We start from the raw sequence: 27857 nt of genomic DNA, 5'->3' as shown, positions 1-27857 counted from the left end.
CGACCAAAGCAAGCTAGAGTTTCTTGCTCGCCACGACCAGATCCTCCGTCTACTTCTTATACGCAGTGGAGTTCGTCTTCAGCGCTCGAGCTTCAGCCATCATTTTCTGGATGGTCTTGAAGTCGGGCTTCAGAGGCCTCTTCTTGTTAAAGTTATCTGCGACAAACAGGACAAAATCAGCTAAGTATGAACGCTTTAACTAAAGATCGTAATGATATAACCTCTACACTCACCCGGGAGGCCATCAGATCATGCTCTACGAAATGGATATTCTTCTTTATCAGCTCGTTGTAAGACCTCCTCCTTGGGGGAAGCTGATAGACTATGCAAACGGTGTCGAATTCCTCTGTAGACAACTTACACTGGGGAAGTGTACTTACATGAAATAGACAAGTTAGATTCCAAACTGGAAGAGGTAGTTATATAACTAAATCCGAAGTTTCATTACTCACTAAGGGCGGAGTATTTGTTTGGTGCTGTCAGGGGGTCCCCCTCCATCGTATCCTACCTCCATGAAGCCCAGCACCACGAACTCTTCCAATCTTTTATGGAGCTCGACAGGTCGATAACGAATGGAGTGTGGGCCCCCCAGAATGTCAAGTAATACCACTCCTTTGTTTTTTATCCCCCCTCCCGACTGCGACCTTAGGTATATACAGGGTCTAGAAGACAAAGAAATACATCTCCTCCCCGTAAGACACCTCCTTCCATGACATCCACGAACCCACCATTTGGCTTTAGGAGTTTGGGTTTAACTGAGTAGGGGCTAAACCATACGACCTCAACACATACCTAAAGAAGGGGTGGATTGGTAGCCTAAGCCTCGCCCTAAGGATGGCTTTGCTCACCGCCACACATCCCGGCCTGGGATAGTAGGCTCGCTCATCTGGCCCCAGTAATGTGAGGCCCACACTATCCGAAATCCTATACTCAGTCCTAAGTCTAACCAGGTAAGCTAACTTCAATTTGGAAGGATAGTCGTATGTCCCTCAATGGACTGAGGTATCTACAGGGCTATCTGGTCGTCTCCAGATGTTTTCCTCCCTATAATCGCCTCGAAAATTTCAGTCGAAGTGGCCAAAATGGGCTCATCTACGCTGACAACCTCTAGGTCCCCTCGAGAATGCCCCCACCCTGATAGCCATATTTTTCAAAAAAGTTGTAAAAAACTCAGAGTACTTACGAAACTCGACCATAATGGATGTCCTAACACCGAAAAATGGAAATGTCGTCGGGAAACGCTTGAAACTCGCTAGAAATCGCCAATAATTTAGAGAGCAATAGAGATTCTCAGGTTGTAAAACTAAAAACATTCGAATGGCACTAAGTCCTCCTTTTATAGGAGAACTCAAATGATCTGCACCGTTGAATTCAAACGATGTCAATCTAGGCCATTCATCTCTTCACAAATTTGAATCGTTGAAATGAAATGCCAGATTTGATCAACGTCTAAGATCTGACTGTGCCTCACACGCACACTCAAAGCACATCACCTCAAACAAACAACAGCCATTAGCAATAAGTAGCCGTAGCAGCCCCTTTTTTGGGAACAGGAAGCTCATCCAACTGTCATCTGGGAAATACGCAACAGCTGTCACATCAATTAATATCATAATAAGATGCTTCAGATCAGAGACAGTCCATCTCAATATGCCTTGAATGAAGTACTTAGCTTTACAAGCTTCGACGCACATAACGCGGAAATCTCTATGGGTCATCGCCTCGGACGCTGCATTTCCTCCTAAGCTTTTCAAAGCTTTAACCATCTCCCAACGCGTCGTCCCCTATGGGTCAATGCATCGGTAGCAATTGAGCTCTTCAACCAGCTTTATAAGCTTCGATGCACCTAACGCGGAGATCTCTGTGGGTCATTGCCTCGAACGTTGTGTTTCATCCTAAGCTTTACAAAGCTTTACAAAGCTTTAACCATCTCCCAACGCGTCGTCCCCTATGGGTCAGCGAATCAGTAGCAGATGAGCTCTTCAACCAACTTTACAAGCTTCGATGCACCTGATGCGGAGATCCCTGTGGGTCATCGCCTCGGACACTGCATTTTCTCCTAAGCTTTACAAAGGTTTAACCATGTCCCAACGCGTCCTCCCCTGTAGGTCAGCAGATCAGTAGGAGATGAGCTCTTCAACCAGCTTTACAAGCTTCAACACACATGACGCGAAGTCCTCTATGGGTCATCACCTCGACCGCTGTGTTTCCTCCCAAGCTTTGCAAAGCTCTAGCTATCTCCCAATGCGTCGTCCCATTTGGGTCAACGTAACAGTGGTAGACAATCTCCTCCACCAGCACACAACTCATACGACTCGGTGGAATACTGAAGGCTCATCACGAAACAATCGAGAGGACGTCCTATCCACATAACTGTGATTATGACTTCGCCTTAGCCAACAGGTGCTCAGCACATCTGCTCACTTCACTCTTTCACATCATCACTTCATCAGAATCCGCAATGCTCACTCTAAGGTCGGCACACAATCCAAAAAACAAGTCCACCCATGATATAAATATTCATGCCTAAACTTGGGGGGACCACTGTTACACCCTTGATCTAACCACTTCGGAACAAAGGTCACACCACTCTCCGAAGTGATAGGTACCCATCCAAAGTTCGGAACAAAGCTTTCACCACTCTCCGAAGTGACAAGTATCATCCAAAGTGGGACGGCCTCAACATGACATGCTGCAAGGTGAAGAGTAGATCCACTGAAGTAATTGAAGTGTCCCTCAACTCCGAAGCATTGGGCACTTCGAAGTACCCCCTTAGTAGATCTCTCTGCTGCCACTGTCAGAAAGATATCTGTCAGGATCTCCTCTACCTCCAAGGATCAATTGATGTGATGTCTCCATAGATCTAATTGATGTGACATATCGACTTTATGTTAACTCAACTCAGAGAAACTAATTGCATGCCCACTCTAGATGTGGCTGATTGACGCCTATGAGCAGACGCCTCACAAGGTCAAATGCATACATGTGTCCCACATCCAACGGTGCCCCACGTCTATAAATACCAAAGGTTTGACAAGAGATAAAGGTAATGAAACTCTTATAACTTAGCTCTCCATACTAAGAGATATATATTCTCCTTCCCACTCTCTTGTATAACTTGAGCACTGTTCCGATCACCCAATGCTGACTTGACTGTTGGAGTGTATGTGGTCGCCACCACCACTGCTGGTTTTGACCGTGTGCTTCTTACCTGTGTTGTTGTGCACATGGAGGATTACGTGAAGTAGTTATCCATTGGCCACGTGGAAGGTCCAATTCTCGAGGTCAACAAGTATTTTTCTTGCTGTTTGTTAAGACATTGGAACAGCAATTCTCAGTTCCATTACAAGAGCTTTGCTTCAACTGAGATCTTCATTAGGGTTGAGGGCCAGAGACTGGCCCATAAAATTCGACTCGTGTACCGACTTGGTTGGTATCCAATGCCTGAATGGCCGGGTCACAGGGATCAACATTTATAGGTTCAGGAGGACTCGAGGGGGTTCAAAATCCTCAATTATTTGTGATTGCCCTTCAGATTTTGACCCTTTTATCCTTATTTAATTTAATGCCTCAAATTTCGTGCTCCTATGGTCAATTCCCGAATCGTTGTGCCTGCGGCTTAGCGTGCTTGATCTTTATGTCTCGTTTGATTACTGGTGCTATTCCACTTTGTAATTGTTATGCCTTAAATCCAATCAACTTTGGACATAAACTTGAATATATGTTAATGCAATCTTATAGCAAATATATTATTTAATTAATATTCAATAAAATTAAATAATAGAGTCTGTAGATTCAAATCTTGGCAATTTGTTAATCGCAAAGAGTTGTGATTGTGAGATACAAATTACATATGATTAAATCTTAAATTATCCGTGATCGTAAGTAATTACGAGATATGGATATCGTTATTATGAATAGACCATCACATGTGACATTTCTTACTTGTGAAGTAAGTAACTAATCTCACAAAACTAAAGTGTGGTGACACTTAAATAAATACGTAAATATTTTTGTTATAGAACAAAATATTGGAGACCGATGGTGATGTTATATGTTGCTCTGTCAAGGGCCGCTAATACGACATCGTTTTGATATGTTAAGAATCATATGAAGGATGTGTATGATCAATAGAGGATTTGTCACTCTTAGATAGCAAGAGGTTATGATCCACATTTCATTCAGTTAAGTAGATAACGAAATCCTTGGCCAAGGTGTACTCATAAGTCGAAAATGAGTTTTTGACTTGTATTGACTTAATAATAAAATGAAAGATATGATCGATAATCTAAATTAACACAATTCCATATCTCGTAATTGATCGAATTGTATTGACGAAGGGATTTAGTTCACGGTAAACAAACAAGTTTGGTTTGGTCATACCACGTGACATTTTTCTTCACATGTATTGCCCTGACACATTGCTAGATGTCAATCTGGAACGGCGAATGTAAATTGATGATATATTAAAAGAGGGTGTTTTAATTTATCGATTTTAATTAGATTAAAATAATAACTCATGTCGTTAGATATCTTGACTGAGAACCTAATGGGTCACACGCAAAATGAGAACTAGAAGATTGTGATTTACGAATTAATTAATTTAACAAGTGTTGAATAAATTAATTAATTGTTAAATTAATTAATTGGGTTACTTATTAATAGGCCCAAATTATTAATTAATTCATTGATCGAATTTAATTAAATTAATTAATTAAATATTGGACCAAGTTAGTAGACGGGACAAGCCCGTTTGAGTTTATATAAACAAGTAGATAGAGTTTTAAAATTGTAGAGAATTTTCATTATTTTTGCTAGCAGAAGGAAAGAAAATCCTAGCTCCCTCTCAATCTTGTTCCATGTGAGGATTTTCATTGCAGATTGAACAATAGGACAGTTATGGGTAATAGATCAAGATTGTTGGAACAACGAAACAATAAAGAAATTTGAAGAATTAAAGAAAAGTACAACTTCTATTACGATTTTTATTTAAACACAACAAATCTTTGGTGGGAATTGAAATTTGTTTTATTTTTTGCTGTGCATGATTAGTAAATTCCCATCACACTCTTGGCAATATGACTAGCTTAGCTGAACTGTATTTATCTGACAACAATCTTACCGGTATAGATCCATCAAGTTTAGGTCAGTTATCGAGCCTTTCCATGCGTGATCTTTCATGTAATTTGCTTACAGGTTCAATTCCCGCGTCATTTTCCTGACTGGGGAACCTTACTTTACTTGATATGTCTTTGAATTTCTTGTATGGGGCTGTTCGTCTGGGCATTGGGACTTTGTCTAGGCTGCAGTTCTTGAATCTTTCTTGGAACAGTTTTTCTTCTTCAATACCTGCCCAATTTGGTGATCTTTCTAGCATGTTGACCTTGATCTCGGATTTAATTAACTATCTGGCTCAGTGGCCCCATATTTAGAGGGTTAAAAACTGGCAGAGAATGGTTATTAGGAATAATTTCCTGTCAGGAAAGTTGCCAGATAATTTGCTTTCTCCTCTGACTAGGTAGCAAATAGTGGTTTTGAGTCGTAACAATTTTAGTGGTGATTTCCCAGATGTGCTCTGTTCGATAGCTGAATTTTGATTTCTGGACGCTTCTGGAAATAACTTAAATAGTAGACAGCCCAATGTCAGTTCGAAGGCTAATAATACTTTTGCAGTTTTTAACATTTCTCAGAATATGTTTAATGGAAGTCTTACCTCTGATCAGGAGATTCAGTTCTATTGATGTCAGGCAATTATTTCCAAGATCGGGTTCCAGATTATGCACAGGTGAAGACATCTCTTAGTCTCAATTGCCTACAGAATATAACGAGTCGGATGAGTGCAGGAGAATGTGCATCATTTTATTCTGAGAGAGGTTTAGTTTTTGATAATTTTGGACTGCCAAACGGCACTCAACCTCCTCCTGCCAAACCCGAAAAGAAAAGCCACAATACATTGATTATTTTAGCAGCTGTTTTAGGGGGTATTGAAATGATGCATTACTCATGATATTGCTTGTACTGCAGATTGCATGCAAGCGCAAGAACGGCTCAACAAAAACCAAAGAGGCACTGGCACAGGCCGTATTTCTGCAGGTGAAAGTCATCCGCCTCGTGAGTGTTCTTGAATTTTTCAAGTCTAGGAGATTCGTTTATGTACCAGCAGATTCTCCAAGCCACATCCGATTCTAATGATTCAAATTTAATCAAGCACAGGCATTCTGGTGATCCTTTCCGCGGTATCCTTGAAGGAAGGATCCCTATAGTCATCAAGAAGATTGATTTGCAGTCGTCAGTGAAAAAGGAAAGTTACAAGTTAGAATTCAGCCATTTTGGCGAGGTTTCTCATTACAGATTGGACCCTCTCTTAGGGCACTGCTAGGAGAATGAGAAAGAAAAGTTTCTGGTCTACAAGTATATGCCAAATGGAGACCTATCGAGTTCCTTGTTTAAGAAAATGGATTCAGATGACAACAGTTAACAGTCGCTGGATTGGATAACAAGACTAAAATTTTCAACCGGTGCTGACGAGGGTCTGACTACCTACACCACCAGCGTACACCTCCACTTGTTCACAGGTATTCTGAAAATTTCCTTGACGTTTTACTGTTTCCAGTTTAAGTTGGCTGTGAGGTGAATATTTGGTTCTCGACATGCACAGTGCGTTGCTTTATCATAGTTATCTGATTGCAAGAAACTGCTCATTGATTGATCAAAAAACAAAAAGAAGAGTACTAAGTAGAATAATATGCTTCATGATTTGATTTGATTTGATTTTGTTTCCCAACCTGTCAAACGTGTGTCTAACATTTTCCTTCCTGGGAATCAATGGAAGCTTGGGTAGAAGTACTCATGTAGTAGGCAGGATGTAAATTTTTTGAGAGCAATGTGGTTACTTTCTTTCCGGTACATTAGCTACATAAATTTAATTCTAATTTACAGGCATGCTCATTTTTATTTTTGACGTCTTTGAGGCCTCAATCGCTAAAATTTGGACCTGTTATAAGCTATGTTCTTTAGGATGACAAACTCTATGCAAATTATTTATGACAAGACATATACCAAAAAAGTTGGAAGACTCTGAGATAAGATCATATTGAAGTTTTGAAGAATTTATGGGATAGTCAAATTGCTCTAGATATTTTAGTGCATCTTTACTTTCCAATTTCATGAACTTACGTTTTTTTGGTAACTATTATTTCCTGCTCTCATTGTTTTGCCATCTAATATTAGTTCCATGAAGCTTCTCAGATAACTAATTAGCTATTTATACGGTATTATTGTTGATGGTTTTCAAAAGAGTTTCCATAGCTATATGACTCGTTCATCATTGAATCAATATTTGCTGACCTTATTTGTTTTGTGATTATTTTAACTGAAATTGGTTAAAAGATGTGATGTTTAGATATAAGAAAAGATTTCCCCAACCGCATCCACAAGCAACCCACCATCCCATGGGACCATTGGGCTATTGAAGCACTCCATTGATAAGAGGGATGGAGCCAGTAAAAATGACCTTTTTGAATGTTTTCTGGGTATTATTTTATGTGAATATGTCTTGAGTTCAGGAATGTTACCAAAATTGGTGATGATGTTCATTAATTATTCTTGGCTGCATTGTGTGTACTAATTTATATCATTCAAGAAGAAGACACCCATCAAAATACGATCACAAAGTTGCTGTGGCTGCTACAGTGAGTATTATCATTCATATTACACATACTGACCTTTTTTGTGGATGTACTTGTTCTAGCTTGAAACAGATACAATGAGTCACCATACCCGAGTGTATGACAAGGGAAATAAATATTCAATTGCAACTTGAACTCTGTTTATCCTGGTATACATTTGTTAAGGCAGTTTAGTTACTTATAAGAATGATGACATTAACGTTATAAAGTTCATCTGTGTCGCTTCTCTGGTCCTCCCGCTAGTGTCAACTAAATTCAGATTTATTGAGATTAATACTGTCTTTGGGCTTTATGATTCAATGTTAAGTTATTGTTGTACAGTTCATTCCAATTGGTCGGTTGAGGTTGTGACAAATTTATTCGTTGTCTGCAGGACATCAGACCAAGGTACTTCAGGTATGATGCCAACTAGACGCTTCGTTAGTGTTTGTTCTTATCATGCAATTGATTGCAATGCATGTTGGTTTGAAGTGAACTAACATCTATGGGCAGTTTGGTTAGATTATATATTGTGGGATAAAAGGACATTGAATACTTCCTTACCAAGCAATCGCTAAAACCTGGATTGCAAGGAATTTTTAACCAATAACGTTTTATATTGTGCACATTTCAAAAACTGAAACACTTTAGAAACTCTTAAGAAATGCTTTTGAGACTCAAAAAAGGTTTTCCTCATTTTTTTTTTATTTTTTTTTAAAATTCGGTAACTTAAAGAAAACCTTTAATCAATATATTTGGAATTGGAAACTTCAATTTCTACTAAGAATTAACTTAATTGCGGGTTTAACCCTTCTACTTAAAACCATTAAGAAGTGATTAGAGTTTGACTGAATTATTTGATGGTTCTCCATCCCTAATTACCTTATGCAAATAAAAGTTGTATTTGGAGAGACTTTTACCATATGCTTGATAGATGGAGAATTCCTTTCCTAGCCCAGTTAAGCAACTAGTCATTGACTCGAGTGCTTGTAGGAATGTGCATATATGAATTGACAATCCCTTGATTCTTGATGGTCGGTAATTAACAAAGTTGAGAATCTCTTACTTATAAACATCCTTTAAATGGCTATACTTTGTATTTTGTAACCGTCCCTTTCCTTAATGTTTTAAATTTTCCCATTCACATGTGATTACGAACTAGCTTCTTACTCGTAAACCACTAAAGATTTTAGCTCATCATTCTTAGAGCATGTTTGGCTAAGCTTAATATTTAAAGTAAGTTTTAAAATAATTTTTTATCAATCAAAGTTGAAAACTTTTGACATGAAGTAAGAATTACTTTCAAAATAAGTAACATTTTTTAATCACAAGTTAGAAAAAGTATGTTATCCAAACTTTTTTAAAGTTTATCCAAACATGTTCTATATGTTATGTTTTGAGCATCATTCATCAGAATTCTCCCGAAAATTCCCTTAATATTTAGAAAAAGAATGCTTTGACTGCATGCAGTTTGTCATAAAGGATGGTACTAAGTGTAAGTTTAGTGAGCAGGAGTGTTGGAAAACGTCGGTCTAGCCCTTCATTAATGTTCAAATATATCCTTTGTGCTTAGACTTAAAATCACAGTCTTTCTGGTTAAGAGTAATCACATGGGATAGTTCTAATTATGCACCTTTTATATAGAGTCGTTAATGTTTGTCAAACCTTGGAGTGATTTGTTCAAATCAAATGAACTTTTCTTTCATAAAAAAAGCATTCAACTTAGATACCACAGTGTAAAAACATTACAAATTATCAAGTTTCAAATGAAAATAATCCTAGGTCAAATAACACTATAAGATAGTTGATATTTGGAACCGATGACTTACTTCCGGAATTAAAAAAATAAATATAAGCATTCATAGCTTTTGGCCATTTGACAATAAAAGTTCTTGTGGGGAATTATAAGAAGGAAATAAATATATGATTCATAGTTTTTTTTTTGTTGACAAGGGAACCCGCAGCCGCTACCCGAAGGTGCGCACTAGGTAAACCCCGCCTTGTGATCCTAGCCGACAAAGGACCACAAGGAGGTAAACCAGCCTAAGTTACCCATAGCTTTCGTTAAAGGAGTGGATGGAAGCATACTTTCCTTACTTCAGTACATACGACAAGGATCTCGTCACAAACATTGTCGGCCCGTCATTAATTATAGATGAGGATCTTCTCGAGGAAGTGTGGGGAATGACAATCATTGTTAGGTCTTACTTTAATCCCAAGTCTACGAGGTGACCTCTAATGATATACATTCTTAAACCTTTGGAAAATCTTTTGAAAGTGGTACGGGGAAGAAAATTGTGGTTCTGCTTGGCTTAGAACGACGTCCTCCAAAGGTTCGTGGAATGCCGTTTCATTTGGTAGCTGGTAGCATAGCTCTTCCAATGTGGTGGCCATGCTAGTTGTTCCTTCTAATGAAGTGGAAGGAACGAGTAGTTTTTAACAGTCGGGAACAATGGGTTTTAGGAAAGTGGTCAAAACGATGATGGGAACAGTTATTCATCGTCTGCCAGATGGTATTCGAAGGAGATTTTCCCTGAAGCTCTGGATGCACGGGATATAGAGAGAGCTCACGAGAAGTGAATGGAAGGTGATTTTTCTCAATTCTTTGTCAATAATAGAGCAGTCTCTGAATTGGGATTTTCTTGTTTGTTGTTTCTATGTACCTTTTTTTTTTTTTCATTTTGGAGTTCTTCTGTTGTAAGTCAATTTTGTTCTTAAAAGTTGCACATTACTTTGTTTTAGCTAGTGAAAGGTTCTTCTTGTGGTATTTTTCAAAGGCTTGTTTTTGGTTAAAATAGGCTACCAATTTTATTTTATTTTTCTGCAATTGATCTTTAGAATTGGTTATATTGTGAAATGTAAATTATGATATTGACTATGCTTCTTTTAGAGATGGAAGAAGAAAAGAACAAGCAAGACTACACATTGTCTTCTTGATTTAAATTGATTTATTTGTTAGAATGAAAATGGGATTCTTCTGGTATCTATTTTTGTACCCGTCCAATGTTTATGGATTTGATAAGGTGAATTAGGTATCGGTCAAAATTGAGGCTCACAAGATTGCTTGGCCACTTCTATGGAATCGTATTAGACGTACTAAATAAGAAAAAGTGTTTGGAATAAAAAATATGAACAAACAGGTAAGCATAGATTGCATGCTTACAAGTATCATTAATCAAATTAACAGGAAAATAAAAAATGTGGCAGATTCCTTGCTTCTATAGACTCGGAAAATGGGGCAATTACCTTACTTCTACCTTGACTCTGATATGTAAGCAGTGCTTAGAAATAACATCTCTTTTTAAAGTATCATCTGTTTTACACATATACATAAAAATGTAGAATTTTACTTCTAAAATGTTCCCAAGAGTGAAATGTTTGGCAGCCACGTAATACAACAAATGATCTCTACTCAAAAAGAGATGTGGATGGAAGGACAAGAAGTGAAATGTGAACTTGATCATCCTCAACCATCATAATCTTTTTGTTTGCTTCAACAGAGCGTTGACTTCGCTTTACAAATGTAGTTTCTTGGATTGCTCTTAAAAAATGTGTCACCAAATAATGGTTGGTTTGGCCTCTTCCATCAACTCCTCAACAACAAAAATTATGTACGAGTCAAATCTGGTTTAAACAACTCATCATCAACTATCGTGAATTGGAGCTTGCAAAAAAATATATACAAAGCGGGCCATGTCGGTGGTATGCCCACATGCTCATAGCAACTGACCCAATTAACAATTTTCTTGATCTGGTAGATGACTGAGCTATGAGTCTCTAATTGAACTTTGAGCCCCAAAATTGTATTGGAAGTGAACGACCAGATGGAAATCTGTAGAATAATAGCATCTTCCCAACAAAATTATACATGTCATGTCGATAGAAAAATTAAATTGACCTGCAACCCAAGAGATGTATTGAAGATATGAATAAATTAATAATTTTCTCTCCAACATTTTTAACTTTAATGATTTCACAAAAGGAGATTTAACGATTTAACAGTATATGAGCTACTAGCTTTAACACATTAAGCCCATGTTTGAGTCATACTATTTTCATAAGAATGCATTTTTGAATAGTGTATTGATGGGAAATGTGGGGTTAAAAAGTAAGAAAAAGTCTTGGATTTGCATATAATATCATTTTATTAAAGAATGTATGGTAGAAATAATGTCAAGTTACTGTTTAAAAATATATTTTTTTTGAAAGAATGTGAGTTAAACAAGGCCTAAATATTTATCAAACTAGTTCTTGGCATGTTTGACGCACGTGGTGTATAGTGATAGGGTATTTCATTGATGGACTTACCAAATTCTTATTATAGTCTGCCTTTTTTGCTCATGGGTCTACAAACACTCCGCCTCCTCTTCCTCCGCCCGTTCCATCTAAATAAGTCTGTATATCGAAAAGGAGAACCAAGACATACGTTTCCTCTCTCTTTTTGCCCCAGTTAATGGAAGGAAAGAGATGCTTATTCCCTCACTGGAAAGAAGAAACAAACATCTTAGCAACTTTCACAACCCAAAAAATAAAAATAAAATGAGGATGACAATCGTATTATCAATAATTACTTTCAATTGATATCAATAAAATTAACATGAAACCCAACTTCTACACGATAATTCTTCACGAAATCCTAATTTCACCCATCCGATTAATCTAGTTTGAATTCAAACATTTTACAAAATTTGAAGCCAAAAACGCAAATTAATAAAGGAAAGAGCTTGTATGATTTTGAGCGGCAGTTTTTGTGCTTGGCGTTGCAAGCCCTTCAAATGGAGAGAAATTTTGCTTTTAAGTGGATTTATTGTTTTCTATCCCTGAAAGAATGGTTTACAATTTCCTCCCTTTTGGTCTTTAGATTGGTAGGTGGTGGGGGTAATTAATTCATGGGGGGATATAAGAGAGTATGATATAAATTTGTTGGTTGATAATAGAGGAAAAAGGGGTTTCAGTCTGCTTTTCAATTTTCTAATTTCTACTCCTTGAAATGAAAAAAATAATTCCAAGATCCCCATCAGCCTATTTTTTCTCCCTCTATTTGTTTTTTGGTTTCCTAACAAAGCACGTTCAAATATGCATTTATGAGGTTTCTTTCATGCATGTGCATATAATATAGTAGGGGTGTAAGCGGTCCGATTTTACTTGTTTTGGACAAATTTTCAAATCAAATCGTTTAAACTGGTTTGAGAAAAACTCAAACCTAAACCAAACCATTTTGAACTGTTTGAAAAAAAACTCAAACCTAAATCTAACAGTTTGGTCCGATTTTAAACTGCTGGTTTCGCCGTATATTTTTTTATCTATCTACTTTTATGACATTAATTCATTGAATTCAATATATATTTATATCTTACTAGCTATAAATCTAAAACAATCAAGCCCTTGTTTGAACCAAATTTTTGGGACAAAAAAAATGAAAATTTAGATCATTATCCCACAAGTCCGACTGCGATCTGCTGTTTCATGCGTGGGACCCAGCCTCCTCTCTAACGGTCAATTTTCTCATTATGATAACATGAAAAATATGGCTTGAACAGGGACTAAATATATCTACTAAATCAAAGTGAAATCACAATAAACTAAAATATAATTTTTTTTCTTTTTTGTTCACCATTTGTATGCTAATTACTTTATGATAATGTTACAAAACAAGTCTATTGAACGAGATATAAGGTCCAAAAAACATAGTGATTTCCAACAAGATCTCGTGATCATCATATTTGAAAAAAGGTAACTGATTAGACAAAGAATAACCGACCACAATAATAATGCAGTTGCTTATAATATCAAAATATAACAATTACACAAGCTTACGTTTGTATGTTACGAAACGCATTTAATTTTAGATTCTTATCTCAATTTGTTCAAAAAAAGTATTGATTTGAAATTTTATTCGTAGTAAATATTATCACCGAAGGCCTATGATCTCTTTGTCTCCGATTTGGTGTTATGGACTACAATTCAACTTTGAAGAGGCGTAAAAAATCTGAAGAGAAAGTGTGTGCGGTGTCGGTGGCTCAAGAATGTGTCGGGTGTCGATTGGAGTTTATCTGAATTCTGAAGAGGAAAATAGCTTTTGATAGATTATATTAATTTTGAGATTATTAAATATAAATTAGGATTATTAGATAATAATAATAATAATAATAACATATATGTATTCGAAAATTAGAAATTGACAAAAATACCGACAAATGACAAAACTATTGAATTTTACATATTTGAATGAATTTTCAAAAATTTTCATTTTTTTATTTTTTTATTTTTTATATATTTTCTGCTGGTCTGGTTTGGTTTTAAACCGCAATTAAAATTCTCAAATCTAAACCAAACCATTTTGACCAGTTTGATTTGGTTCAAAACCATTTCGTTGATTGGGTCCACGTGGCACCAAACCGACGGTTTCTAAAATGCGGTTTCGGTTCGATTTTCCAGTTTTACGATTTTTTTTACAGCCCTATAATACAGTCCTTCTGAAGCTGTAGGTGGTTTATCTAATTGAAGTTTTGTACCGGATTGTAGGAATTTTTTAATTGATTTTTCATGGAGGGCATTGGAGGTGATGGTCCCTCAACAGTAGCTACAGTAATGAACCAATGGAAAAACGAATTATCAAGGCTTTTCCAGCACTACTTGGATAGATCTACTCCTCACGCCCTTTATTGGTGGATTGGAACCTTTTTTTTAGTGTCTGTTTATTCTCTTTAAGTTTACTATGTTCAAGGGAACTATATTGTTACCTATGGTTTGGCTATATAAATACTGAATTTGCTGACTAGGTTTCTGTCGCCTTTTGCAGACCCAGAGATGGAACCTTCAGGTGGACCTATGCTTCCGACTAAGGGTTTAGATGAATTCAAGCCTTTCATTCGTTGCTGATGCCTCAGATTTGGGTCCTCCCGAACTCGACTTCATTACGACCATAAATCTCCACGTCAACCAATTACCCCCGAGTTGATCTTGGCGTGTCACATCAGTATAAGGTTGGGGTTTATTTTAGGTCGGGGTTATGATCTAATGCATGTACCCACCGACTTAATCTCCAGAAAGTAAACCCTATCTAAATCTACTCCTTCCTTGATTAGGACTCTAACAAAGCACTTCTAATTAAACTCCAACACCTAGCCTTAAGGGGAAAAGGACTCTTTCAGTAATAGAATCCTTCTTCAGCTCCCCCACCAATGCCTATAAATACTTGGCCGAGGCTCAACATCAAAGTACGCTTTTCATTATTGCAAATCAAAAACTTTCTCCCATCAATCTCCCTTCTGACTTAAGCATCGGAGGGGCGACGAGAACACGCCTAGTTGCCTTTTGTTTCAGGTATCGAAAGACTGTTCGTGCTCATTTGTGAGATCCAAGCTCGGAGTTCAAAGCACAAGTTCATAGTTTATCAGGTACAATTTTTTGGTAGCATCATTGGTGCCGTCTGTGGGAAGCACTACCAAAAGCCAGGGTGAATACACGATCAGGTCTTCCACCAGCAAGCTCATCCGCTCCAAATCCTCCCCCTGAAGATCATCTTATCCCTCAAGAGGAATCATCAGAGATGGCAGCACCACCACCGGCTGTCATTACCGCCGGAGCTTTCACAGAGCTCCAACAACAAGTTACCACATTAACTCAGTTGTTAAGCTAAAGGAACTCACACCCATCGCATACACCGACACCAGATGGTGATCTTATGGCAGCTGCTCGAGTTCAAGCTCCACAAAACATTCCTAATAACGGTGTTGGAACCTCCGGTGTACCTCCTATGATCGCGGCCTCAAGGGCAGTAACGATAGAGTCAGGTGAACTTGCTAGAATCATCCAAGAAGAAATTACCGCGGGCCTAGCACAGAAATCAAGGGGGGCAACAGGCTTTACCCCTAGCACTCCATTTACTCCTGAAATATTGTCCATCCCCCTTCTGGATAGATTCAAGTATCCCAGTATAAAAGAGTGTGATGGGACCACCGACCCTATCAACCACCTCAATAATATACTGATATCATGAACTTATAGGTCGTACCTGACGACGTAATGTGCAACGCCTTCCCTCAAACTCTTACAAGCACGGCTAGAGATTGGTTCTCCACATTGGAGCCAAACTCTATCACTTCGTTCGCAGACCTAGCTGATAAATTCTCCACTTTCTTTGCAAGCAGCAAGCGAATCAAGAAGATAGCGGCATCACTTATGCAGATGCGTCAAGGGCCTAACGAAACATTACGCAATTTCATGACCAGATTCAATAAAGAAAGACTTCAGATTCCAGATCTTCATATTATAGCTGCGGTCTTAGCTTTGACATACGCCATAAGATGCGAAGCATTCAAGATGTCTCTGTTAAAACCCCTCCTCCCAAAGTCAATAACTGACCTCCTCACTCGAGCTGAGAAATACATCAATATGGAAGAAACTCTAGCCCTAAGAAAGGATGCTTCACCTTTACTTAGGCCAGATAATAAGAGACCGTGTGAACCTAATCAACGAGAGGACACTCGTCGGGTCAAGCTAAGACAAGACCCCCGACCAGCAACCTTTACTCCCTTGAATACATCGAGGTCCAACATCCTGATAGAGATCAAGAACCTTAAAGAGCTTAAATGGCATCCCAGAATGCGGTCATTACCTGAAAACAGAGACAGAACCAAGTACTGTGACTTATACCGGGACCACGGACATACCACTGAGGGCTGTTTGGCTCTGAAACAACAAATTGAAGTTCTCATTAGGAGAAGTTTTTTAGGCTCTTACACTAGCCATAAAAAATGCCGTAGGAACAAGCAGAACAACGTACAGGAAGGGCGTGGTCGTGAACCGCCAATGGTAGGCACTATTAACGTCATTGTCGGAGGAACAACCTCAGGAGGAGACAGTAACAGTGGACGTAAGTAGTATGCTAGACAACTTCCAGGCTCCTCCAATACAGATCTTGCTCATACGGAAGAATCGCCTTTGGGTCGAAGGATTTGGAAGGAATATCCTTTCCCCATGATGATGCCCTAGTCATATCAGCTATTATAGCTAACTTCAAGGTCAAGAGGATTCTTGTGGATAATGGAAGTGCAGCTAATGTACTGTCTCATGAAGCTTTTGTTCAGATGGGTATCTCAGTAGAACAACTCAAGCCTGTTAAAATACCCCTCCGAGGATTTGCCGGTGGGGTCATTACCCCTGAAGGTATTGTTGGATTACCCATGACTTTGGGATCTGAAGGTCGGCAGGTAACCCATATCATAACTTTTGAAGTTGTCCGAACTCTGATGGCCTACAACGCCATTCTGGGGAGACCATTGCTAAATAAAATCAGAGTTGTTATCTCAACTTTTCACCTGGCGATGAAGTTCTCCACATGTAGTGGAGTTGGAGTCGTCCGAGGAAGCCAAATCATGGCACGCAAGTGCTATGTGACTAGTGTCCAAAAAATGAAGGAGACGTCATGTAGCTCTCAGAGCTCGAGCTCGAGCTTGAAAATCGTGGGAGACTCGCCCCGGTAGAGGAGTTGGTCAAGCTCGAGCCTAGTAGGAAGGTGACAGTAGGACGTGACCTTGATTCAACCATCATGGCTAAACTCATAATAAGTTGTTTCTCCCAAAACTAAGACGTATTCACTTGGACAGTTGAAGACATGCTGGGGATTGACCCCGAGGTTGCGGTACATAGGCTCAATGTAAACCCTGGAGCCAAACCTGTTAAACAAAGGAAAAGACAGTTTGCACCGAAATAGCACGAAGTCATACGAGAAGAGATTGCCAAGCTCCTCAATGCACAATTCATCCAAGAAGTGCAATATCCTGACTGGCTTGCCAATGTAGCTCTCGTGAAAAAGGCCAATGAGAAGTGGCGAGTTTGCATTGACTTCACTGATTTGAACAAAGCATGTCTAAAAGATAGCTACCCCGGATTGACAGCCTCATTGACAACACTTCGAGTAACAAATTGTACAGCTTTTTGGATGCATTCTCAAGGTACCATCAAATACCAATGGCAGTAGAATATCAAGAAAAGGCCTCATTTATGACCGATTCAGCCATCTATTGTTACAAGGTCATGCCATTTGGGTTAAAGAATGCAGGGGCTACATATCAGAGGCTAATCAACAAGGTCTTTGCTAATTTGATTGGGAAAACCATTGAGGCTTACGTAGATGACATGGTGGTCAAAAGTAAACAGGTGGATGATCATATCACTGATCTTGAAGAAGTGTTTTCCACACTGCGAAAATACAGCATAAAGCTTAACCCGACAAAATGTGCCTTTGGGGTAGTGTCAGGAAAGTTTCTAGGTTTTATGATCACAAATAGAGGAATAGAAGCCAATCCTAACAAAATCCAAGCCCTGATATCTATGGGAGCCCCAAGGAACAAAAAGGAAATTCAAAAACTTACAGGTCAGGTAGCAGCATTGAACAGATTTGTTTCTCGGACAGTAGACAGATGTTTCTCCTTTTTCAAAGTACTGAGAGGCAACCAAAGCTTTGAATGGAATGATGAATGCGATCTAGCCTTCCAACAGCTTAAGCAAACTTTAGCTATACCTCCGGTTCTTGCCAATGCAGAGCCTGGTGACACTTTGTTCGTTTACTTGGCCATCTTTCGAAATGCCGTAGGGTATTAGTAAAGGAAAAAGGAAAAGTGCAACAACCTATCTACTATGTTAGTAAAGTGCTTCTTGACACCAAAACTTGGTATACCCTTGCGGAACAGTTAGCTCTTGCCTTGATAGTAACTGCTAGAAAGTTGCGGCAGTATTTCCAATCTCACCCCATAATTATTTTCACCAATCAACCACTCAAGCACATACTTCAAAGGTTGGATGTTTCAGAAAGGTTATTAAGGTAGGCAACCGAGCTTGGCGAGTTCGATATAGAATTCAAGCCTCGACCCTCTATCAATGCACAGGCTCTGGCCGACTTCATAGCTAAACTCACACAAAAACCACAAGGGCCCGAACTTAAAAACTCGAGCAAGACCTTGAAAACCTGGGAGATATTTATCGATGGGACGTCAAACAGCTCTGGATCGGGGGCCGGGATAATTATCATCAGTTCGGACAACACTACTGAAGTTCAATGTGCGCTTAGGTTTGAGTTTGAAGTAACCAACAACGAAGCAGAATATGAAGCCGTGGTCATTGCTCTTGAACTTGCCAGAAGTTTGGAATTAGAGCATATCAAAATTTTCAATGACTCACAGCTTGTTGTTAGATAGATCAAAAGATCCTTTGAAAGAAAAGATGAAAAGATGAGCTTGTACTACCTAAAAGTGCATGATCTTCATAAACAGTTCACAAGTTGTGAAATTTTGAAAATAGCAAGAGTAGACAACTCCAAAGCTGATGTACTATCCAAACTTGTTTTCATGAGGATAGATGGACTCGACAGAACAGTACACATCAAGATTGTCACAGAGCCTAGCATAAACATGAAGCCGAGCATCATGGACATTGACCATGAGCCTTCCTTGATTGATCCAATAGTTGAGTACATAAGTAATGGAAACCTACCTCCTGACCCTTGTGCTGTAAGGAGTATTCGGGCCAAAGCTCCTAGGTATTATATCATCAAAAGGGTGCTATTTCAAAAAAGTTTCACACTCCCCTATCTGAGATGCCTCAAACCTCTGAATGCCTTCAAGCCCTGACTGAAGTTCACGAGGAAATATGCGGAAATCACCAGGCAGCTAGAGCCCTTGCCTACAAATTAATAAGGTATGGGTACTACTGGCCAACTATGAAGAAAGATGCAGCTGAATATGTCAAAAGGTACGATAAGTGCCAGAGGTTTGGTAATGCTATACATGCCCCTACAGAAGAGTTGACCTCTATCCATTATTCGGCACCATTCGAACAATGGGGAATAGACATCCTTGGACCTTTTCCCATAGCCCGAGGACAGTTAAAATTTGTTGTGGTAGCAGTTGAGTACTTCACAAAGTGGGTAAAAGACGAACCCCTAGCAACAATATCAGACGCAAAGCTCTGATCATTTGTATGGAAGTCTATCATATGTAGGTTTGGAATACCCAAAATACTTATAACAGATAACGGAAGGCAATTTGACAATTCACAATTTAGAAACTTTTGTGTCAATCTCGGGATTAACCATCGTCAGACGTCAGTATCGTACCCTCAAAGCAATGGCCTCGCTGAAGTAACAAATAGGATCATACTTCAGGACCTTCACACCAGGATCAAAAACGCAAGAGGTGACTAGCCCGATAAGTTGCCCTCCATACTATGGGCATATAGAACTTCTCATAAAATAGCAACAGGCAAGACTCCTTTCATGTTGGCCTTCGGCTTAGAGGTCACTATCCCTGTCGAAGTCAGCCTCTCCACTTTGAGGAGAGTTGAACCCAGCATGGAGGACCAAACAACCAAACATCTTGACTTACTTGAAGAAGTAAGGGAGCAAGCTTCACTGAGAGCTGCTAGTTACCAAAATAAAATGGTAAAGTCCTTCAACACCAAAGTCAAGTCACGAGAATTTAGGAGTGGCGATTTGGTTTTAAGAAGAGCAGAAGTAGCTGGACACCCTCCAGGTAAACTTAGACCGGTATGGGAAGGGCCATTCGAAGTCATACGGAGGATAAAAGGGGAAGCATATAGCCTCAGAGACACTTCAGGAAATCCACTCCCAAGACATTGGAATGCAGATAACCTAAAGATATATTACAAGTAGAATAGCAATAGTGTCTTATTTAGGGCTTGCACGCCCGCCATTATTTTTATTTTTTCAGTAGCTTAGGTTTATGCACCCTTGAGCAGTTTATTTTTAGTAGCTTGGGTTTATGCACCCTTAAGCAGTTTGTTTTCAATAGCTCAGGGTAAGTACCCTTGAACACCTAATTATAATAATATTCAAGTTTCTTTCTACTTGCACTCCCTATACTTAGGCGTAATGACGTGCTTCGGGCATCAGCCAACTCTTTAACATTAGTTTAATGACGTGCTACGGGCATGCAGCTAATACCATTGGCGTAATGATGTGCTTCAGGCATGCAACTAATAACTTCGGCATAATGACGTACTTCGGGTATGCAACCAACCCTTTAACATTTGCGTAATGAAGTGCTACGGGCATGTAGCTAATAACCTCACCATGATGACGTGCCTCGAGCATGTAGCCAACCCCGTGCTCTAAAAACAGCAACATTAGGTCTAACATACAAACCCAAGGTCAGGAACCCTGACCTTTCACACATTTGAAATCACGAAATGGACAAGTTCGGTGTCGGGCCTCTTGCATGGTGAAGATCGCACCCGACCCCTCTACGATCTAGAAATAGTCTCAAAGACATGGACGTGATAATAACTCCACATCATGACTAAGACCTGTTATTGAACTCACAGGAGGCAGATCCCACACGAGGCCAATGCCTTTTACACAACAAGACAAATAACATAATAGTAAGTTCCCCGATCTTAAAACACCCAAGTTTACAACAAGTAAACAGCTCGAACATGAACGCCTGGGTTATTTATACTTACAGGCCAGGCTCGATATCGACGAGTACACTGTGTATGATACCTAAGAATCGAGCTCACGCATGCATGATGTTCAAAGTGTTGATCGAATTCAAAAGCGTTGTGCATTGATTGAAAACACGAGCTTAAATTAACTTGTATAACGACGTAATATGCACGAACATTCATCAATTAAATTGAAAACAAAAGTACTGAGCCCGGTTCGGGCAACATTACAAAAAGTTTCAAAATGTCAGGGTTAAAGACCTAATCTATATCTACAACCCTGACATCTTCTCCTTGATCGCCAGTCCTGGCGTCGTCTCCATCACCATCATCATCATCCTCACCATCCTCCTTGACCTCAGAGGCCGAGAGTTCATGCTCCCCGGCAAGCTCGTTCAGTGTCTTCAAATCCTCGACCAATGATTTCAAATCCTCAGGGACGTTCGTATGAAGATAAGAACTGGCAAAACGAAGCCCGTAGTGGTAAGAGCCTAACCCATACTGCCCCAATAGGGTTCCAAACTCGTCAGACTTCTTGAAGTCTTCAACAGCCAAAGCTCAAGCCTCATCATGAGCCTTCGCCAGCTCTTCCCTAAAGCACCTCTGGGACTGGAGGAGCTCGTTCACTTCTTCGACTTCAGCCTTAGATGTCTCAAGTTCCTCTTAGGACTTCTGAAGGTCAGCCTTAGCAACCTCGAGTGCCTTTTCAAGATCGCGAGCACGCTTTTCAGCTCGCTCTTTTTCCTTTGAAAGCTCCTCCATTTTACCCGAAATATTGATGTCATTCAAAGTAAGACCTCGCGCCACACTCAGCGTCTGCACAAAGAAGGAAATGAAACTCGGTGTTAGGTCGATCAAAGATTAAAAAAATAAAAATGCAGTTAAGGTCGGCATCCTACCCTTAAGGTCAAAACCTCCAGTGTCTTGACCCCTTCATTAATGTTGACCTCCTTCTTGAAACTATCAACAATTTCCTTCACAAGGGCGCACTCCGTATACTCCGCTAGGGCACTGTCCGAAATAGGCACAAAGCCTGAATCCGAGACGCCTATACACCCCCGAGCTCGATCTTGATATTTCGACGTCCTCCAAGGCATTGAGGTCGGGCTTCATGACGTCGAGCGTTGACCCCTAGGAGGTGCCGGGGTTTCAAGATCCATGGTAGGTGCCCTAGCATTGATGTGCCTTGCTCTTTTCTTCCCCTTTTATGGGACCGGGGCCTTAGATTTTGGCCCTTTGGCCTTACGATAGATATTAGCCAGCAGCTTGGAAGAATCAAATGACATCTCTAGATCTACAAGAAACAAAACACAAGGCATTAGCTCGATCTCGACATCAGGAATATTACGACAGAGCATAAAAAGTAGAAGACATACCCTCGAGGCCTTTAACATTTGCAAAGTCGAGGGTGTCATCCTTGAGAAAATAATCGATCTCCACTGCCAAGGGGTCGTGGTTAACTAACCTTATTCTGTCCCTCTCTAGAAGCTCAAAATACGCCCGACCCTCGTTAGACCTATCCTTATCAGGGATCTCCCACCTCAGGCTAAAAGGATGGTCGGGGTCTTGAGGTTTTACAAAGAAAAATCTCTCTTTCCAACCCCGAAGAGAGCTTGGGGTCTCAGGTGTCCTAAAGCCCCCCTTGGTTGACAAATACACAAAATAATTGAACCCCGGTGAGTACTTCATATCATACACCATCCTCAAAAGGTCGAACCTAGGTTCAATATCGAGGCATCTACATAGTATAAAGAAATAGACCAACAGCCTCCAACCATTAGGGGCCAACTGGCCCGGACACATATAGAACGAAGTAAGAAAGTGGATAAAAAGGGGTGAAGAACCCACCACATCCCAGCTTTAAGAGCATCCCTAAAAAATGTCATCTCCCCCTCTCGAGCTCCTAAGATATCCTCGATGCTCTCAGGAGCCCTAACATCGCAGATGGACATCACCCCGAAGTCTCTAGCTATCTTAATAATTACATGTTCCTTGTAGGTGGTCGGGCTCTTTGGATAGGTCAGTACTCCCTCCCCTGGAGAGTGCAAGCTAACAGGAAAAGCCAGGGTGACAAGGTCTCAACCTTGGTCACCCGGAGTTTCGACAACCATACTTGGGTCAGTAGGGTTCTCATTATCCCCCGAGCTCTTAGAAGGCCTACTACTACCACCACCACTATTGCTACTGCTCGACATTACTCTAGTCAAATAATTAACAACTTAAAGGCTCGAACTCTTACCTTAATGGCGATCGCTCACAACCCACTATCTCTGAACTCGAGCTTCTTTTTTATAGAGAGTGGAGAGTAAAAAGTGAAAAAGTGAAAATGAATAGTGGGGGACATTTATAGGGGTCATGGGCATGTGAACAGTCACTTAATCTAAACCCTTAAAACAGGACACGTGGCAAACATCCAAGTTCGAGCTCTGACAACCAGCCACATGACAGACATGTGACATAGCAGATCTCCAACAGGTAAATGACAGGTGTCGAGGTCGATATCAAGCCACAACATCCTTTTTGCATCTCAATCCAAGATCGTAAATTCTACACAATCTACAGCTCAGATGCACGAGGGCCTGTGATGACTCAGATTTGGGTCCCCCGAACTCGACGTCATTACGACCATAAATCTCGACCTCGACCAATTACCCCCGAGTTGATCTTGGCATGTCACGTCGATATAAGGTCGAGGTTATGATCTAATGCACGTAGCCATCGACTTAATCTCCAAAAAGTAAACCCTATCTAAATCTACTCCTTCCCTAATAAGGACTCTAACAAAGCACTTCTAATTAAACTCCAACACCTAGCCTTAAGGACAAAAGGACTCTTCCAGTAATAGAATCCTTCTACAGCTCCCCCACCAACGCCTATAAATACTTGGCCGAGGCTCAACATCAAGGTACGTTTTTCATTATTGCAAATCAAAAACTTTCTCCCATCAATCTCCCCGTCTAACTTAAGCATCGGAGGGGCGACGAGAACACGCCTCGTTGCCTTTTGTTTCAGGTATCGGAAGACTGTTCGTGATCATTTGTGAGATCCAAGCTCGGAGTTCAAAGCACAAGTTTGTGGTTTATTAGGTACAATTTTTTGGTAGCATCAGTCACCTTCCAGAGTTTAAGTTTTGGTAAAATTTCTTTCAATATTTGGATTGGTTGTTATATTGCCATGAGGTTTACCTTCTTAATTATTCTGATTCTAAATGTTATGTAGATACGTCCCTTTTTTCCTTTCCTCATGGCATTTTGCATTTAGGGCTGTCAGCACATGTTTATATGCATAATGATTCCTAAATTTTAGTTTTGTGCATATTTCTCTGTTGATTGGATCATGGAAAATGGCATGGAATAGTTCAGGGAGAGAGAAGGGGTTACTACGACTGTGGCTGCAAGGAGGGACAACGGACTAGATTTGGTTGTATGAATTTTTACTTTTAAAATATTACAATCATTTCTGAGATGGCAATGATAGGCTATGAAAACTCAATGGTGTTGTGATATTCCAACAGACTAAGGATAATTGTGTGATTAAACCAAAAGCAAAGTTTTAAAATACATAAACAATGTACCTTTGGATTGGCCATTATGCATGGACTCTTATGGTTCCGTGTACTCTTAACTATAGGGAATTTTCATTTGTTCCTTAATATTATAAGTAGGAATGACTATGCCCTTCTATAAATATAGAAATGCTATTGTTTTCCAAAGCATCTGAAAAATAAGAGTGCCATTAAAATGTACCATCTATTGGTTTCTATCATTGGGTTGCATATCCTTACATTTATTTATTTACTTCTCAGGAGTACTCTAATGCCCTTTTTTTTAAATGCACTAACTCCTTCAAATAAGTTTTTACCTATTGCTGTGATTTATTTTTTTTAATTGGTTTTTCCCACTCAAGCTATGAACTTGTTGTTCCATCTATATTCTTGCAAATGTGAATGTTTCTGTCATCCAGCCGCTTGGGCCAGTTCAGTCTTCTTGTAATTTATATTCATATTTTTGCCAATTTCAGGTATGCCACTACAAAAGCTTTCTGTAATACATTTTTGATGACATTCTTTTCCATGTTTGACATCCCTATCTTTTGGCCCATCTTATTGTGCTACTGGATTGTTCTATTTGCACTCTCAAATCATGCACATGATGAAGTACAAATATATTCCATTTAACATTGAAAAGCAAATTAGTCGAAGAAATTTGTTGGTATATTTTATCAGCTGTGCTGTTGCAACAAATGGAAGCTTCTTCTTTGTATTACCATCTTGTATTAGTAGTTGAGAAAACTCTTCTTGATACATAATGTCGGGTTGTGCTAGACATTACATTGAATAAGATTTTAACTTTTTGTTACTAATATCGTCGATATTGTCTAGTCCACCTAGCAAACCTGCTATAAAAGCAATGCTTTGGAGATACCTTTTCTTTTTCTATATAACAGAAGTACAGTGGGAGAAAACCTCCTTCAAGTACCAGCAGCTCCCGAGCAGATTGATTTTCTTCCTATTTTTGACTAAATAATTGAGGAGGAAAAGGCATGGATGGGGAAAGAACAGGAGTGGCTATAGTTTTTTACTTAATTGGTTTGTATTTTATGTTAGAAATTTACTACGGACCTCAATAGAGAGTTTAAATCATGTGCACTAGCCGTTCTTCGATTATGGCAGTGAAAAGATTGCACATAGTATATGTAGCATGTTGAATTAAATAATAAAGACATGTTATAAAAGTTTGTGAGCTGCATGAGGTCGCTATTTGGGAACTCAATGTCTTGGTAATTTGACCTCAAAATCTCTTTGTTCACGCAGTCAACAATTTATAATCACCTCTTTATTCACTTATGCATCACCTATAGAATAAACGATTTTGTTACATGTATGTCATAATGGCGATATTTGATTGGATTAAAATCTTATCAATCAAATAAATAAAAAAGAAATTCCACTTTTTTTTTATGCCTCATCAACTTGTAAAACATTATGAAAATGATGATGTACGATAATCATCATCTTACAATAACACTCATTAGAGGAGAAGATCACCATTTCAAGAAAAGAATAGCCGACTACCATTTCAAAGATCAAGTTACTATCAAAAAATAATGTATGACCAAATGTACAAAAGATAAGTGAAAAGGAATTTGGTTATGGATGGATGTATGCGTGTATGAAGTTTGGTTGTAATATGTCGTCAGGGCAGCTGGGAGGTGAATAGAAGTTTGAGAGGTGTATTTAGGACACAATGACGTGAATGTTACATTTAGTCGATGATGGTGGGGAAGATGAAGGTGGAGGCTAAATTAAATATGCAAGTCTTTGTGGATGTAATGATGATGTGTTGATGGTTGGTATTGCGTTTCAGTCAGTGGTTTGGGTGGTGCATCACTGCTTCTACCTTTGGTTGCGCATGTCTAGGTGTATTTGTGATACAGGTGATGGCAGTGGGTTGGAGGTGGATGTAAATGTGGAGGTGATGGTGGATTTGAAGAGTTGTGGTTGTGATGGTTGTCGTAGATTTGAGGTGACAGTGATAGTGGCGGTGGGTTGTGGATTTGAGGTGTTAAATGTGACTTAGGTGGTGTCGATGATGGTAGAGGGGTGAGGTGGGGGAGATGAGTTGTGACCAATTCTTTAGATCATTATGATCAGCTAATTTGTTAATTATTGATCGATAAATAAATTACGGCATATAAAAATATGTGATTTGTGATCTTATATGGTTTAGAATGTGATCGTGCTCACAAATCATATTTTATCGTGACGATGACTTGTTTAATTAATTAACAGGTCACAAAAAATTATCTGGTGGTCATCACAACCTGATTTTTGAAAGAATTTTACATTTTTATTAAATTTGAAGGTGTATCTTAAAATTAGGGTTAGTATTAGTGGAAATTACAAAATTCCCGACTTTTAAAGATCTCAGTGCAAAAATGAGGTGAGATGGTTTTTTATGCAGATTTCATGTATGAATTTAATTATTAATATTAACACAAAATATTTCATCCCCAATTCGGCCCTAAAATTCATTTCACACAGCAATCAGCATCTTCTCTCCTCACTTTCTCCCGTTAACATACGGTTCCGCCGCCCACAGTCAGAGAGAGCCTTTGACGTCGTCTTGCAGCGATGCTTTACCTTTCACATCGTCGCATCGTTAGCGACGGTCGCTCGCCATTTTGAGGTGCTTCGCCGCTTCAACGCGGCACAGGAACCACTGTCGCAAGGTTTTGATGGTGTTTTGTGTAGTGTGGTGTGGTGTTTACGGTGGTGTAGTGGTGGATCTGGTGCAACTGTTGCCATTTTTTGATTTGTGATTTCGACGGTTGGGGGTGGTCTGCAAACGATTTCTCTATCCAGCGTGGATATGGGTGGCTTTGGTGACTTCATGTAGTGTCGAGTGCAATGGATCTAGGTAGGATGGCGACGGTGGTGGTCTAGTTGTGGTCGGCGTTTGGTGGTGGTTTTGAATGTATTGGTGTGTTGTGGATGGTGATGATGGTTGTTGATGCAGGTGGTACAGGTGGCTGATCTGTGGTATGTGTGCGGTTTTGTTGGTGCAACGTGGGTATAAGCCAATTCTGTTGGTGCGATGTGGGTGGTGGTGTTTACTAGGGTAGTGGTATGGTGTGCGGTGACGGCGGTTATGGTGATACAAATTGGTGGTTTTGGTTGATTGTCGGTGTTTTTCCTTTTTTTTTTTTTTTTTTTTTTTTTTTTTT

General features: G+C 39.4%; 2 pseudogenes; both read left to right on the top strand.

The window, feature by feature from the left end:
* The first annotated feature begins 3227 nt into the window (after positions 1-3227).
* Positions 3228-10247, top strand: LOC111412618 (annotated as a pseudogene).
* A 3908-nt stretch (positions 10248-14155) lies between these two features.
* LOC111412617 lies at positions 14156-25631 on the top strand (annotated as a pseudogene).
* Positions 25632-27857: the final 2226 nt, after the last annotated feature.

This window comes from Olea europaea, chromosome 16 (genome assembly GCF_002742605.1).
Source record: "Olea europaea var. sylvestris chromosome 16, O_europaea_v1, whole genome shotgun sequence".
NCBI classification, from domain to species: domain Eukaryota; kingdom Viridiplantae; phylum Streptophyta; class Magnoliopsida; order Lamiales; family Oleaceae; genus Olea; species Olea europaea.
Note: the sequence above shows the minus strand (reverse complement) of the source record. Positions and strands in the feature narration are given on the sequence as shown.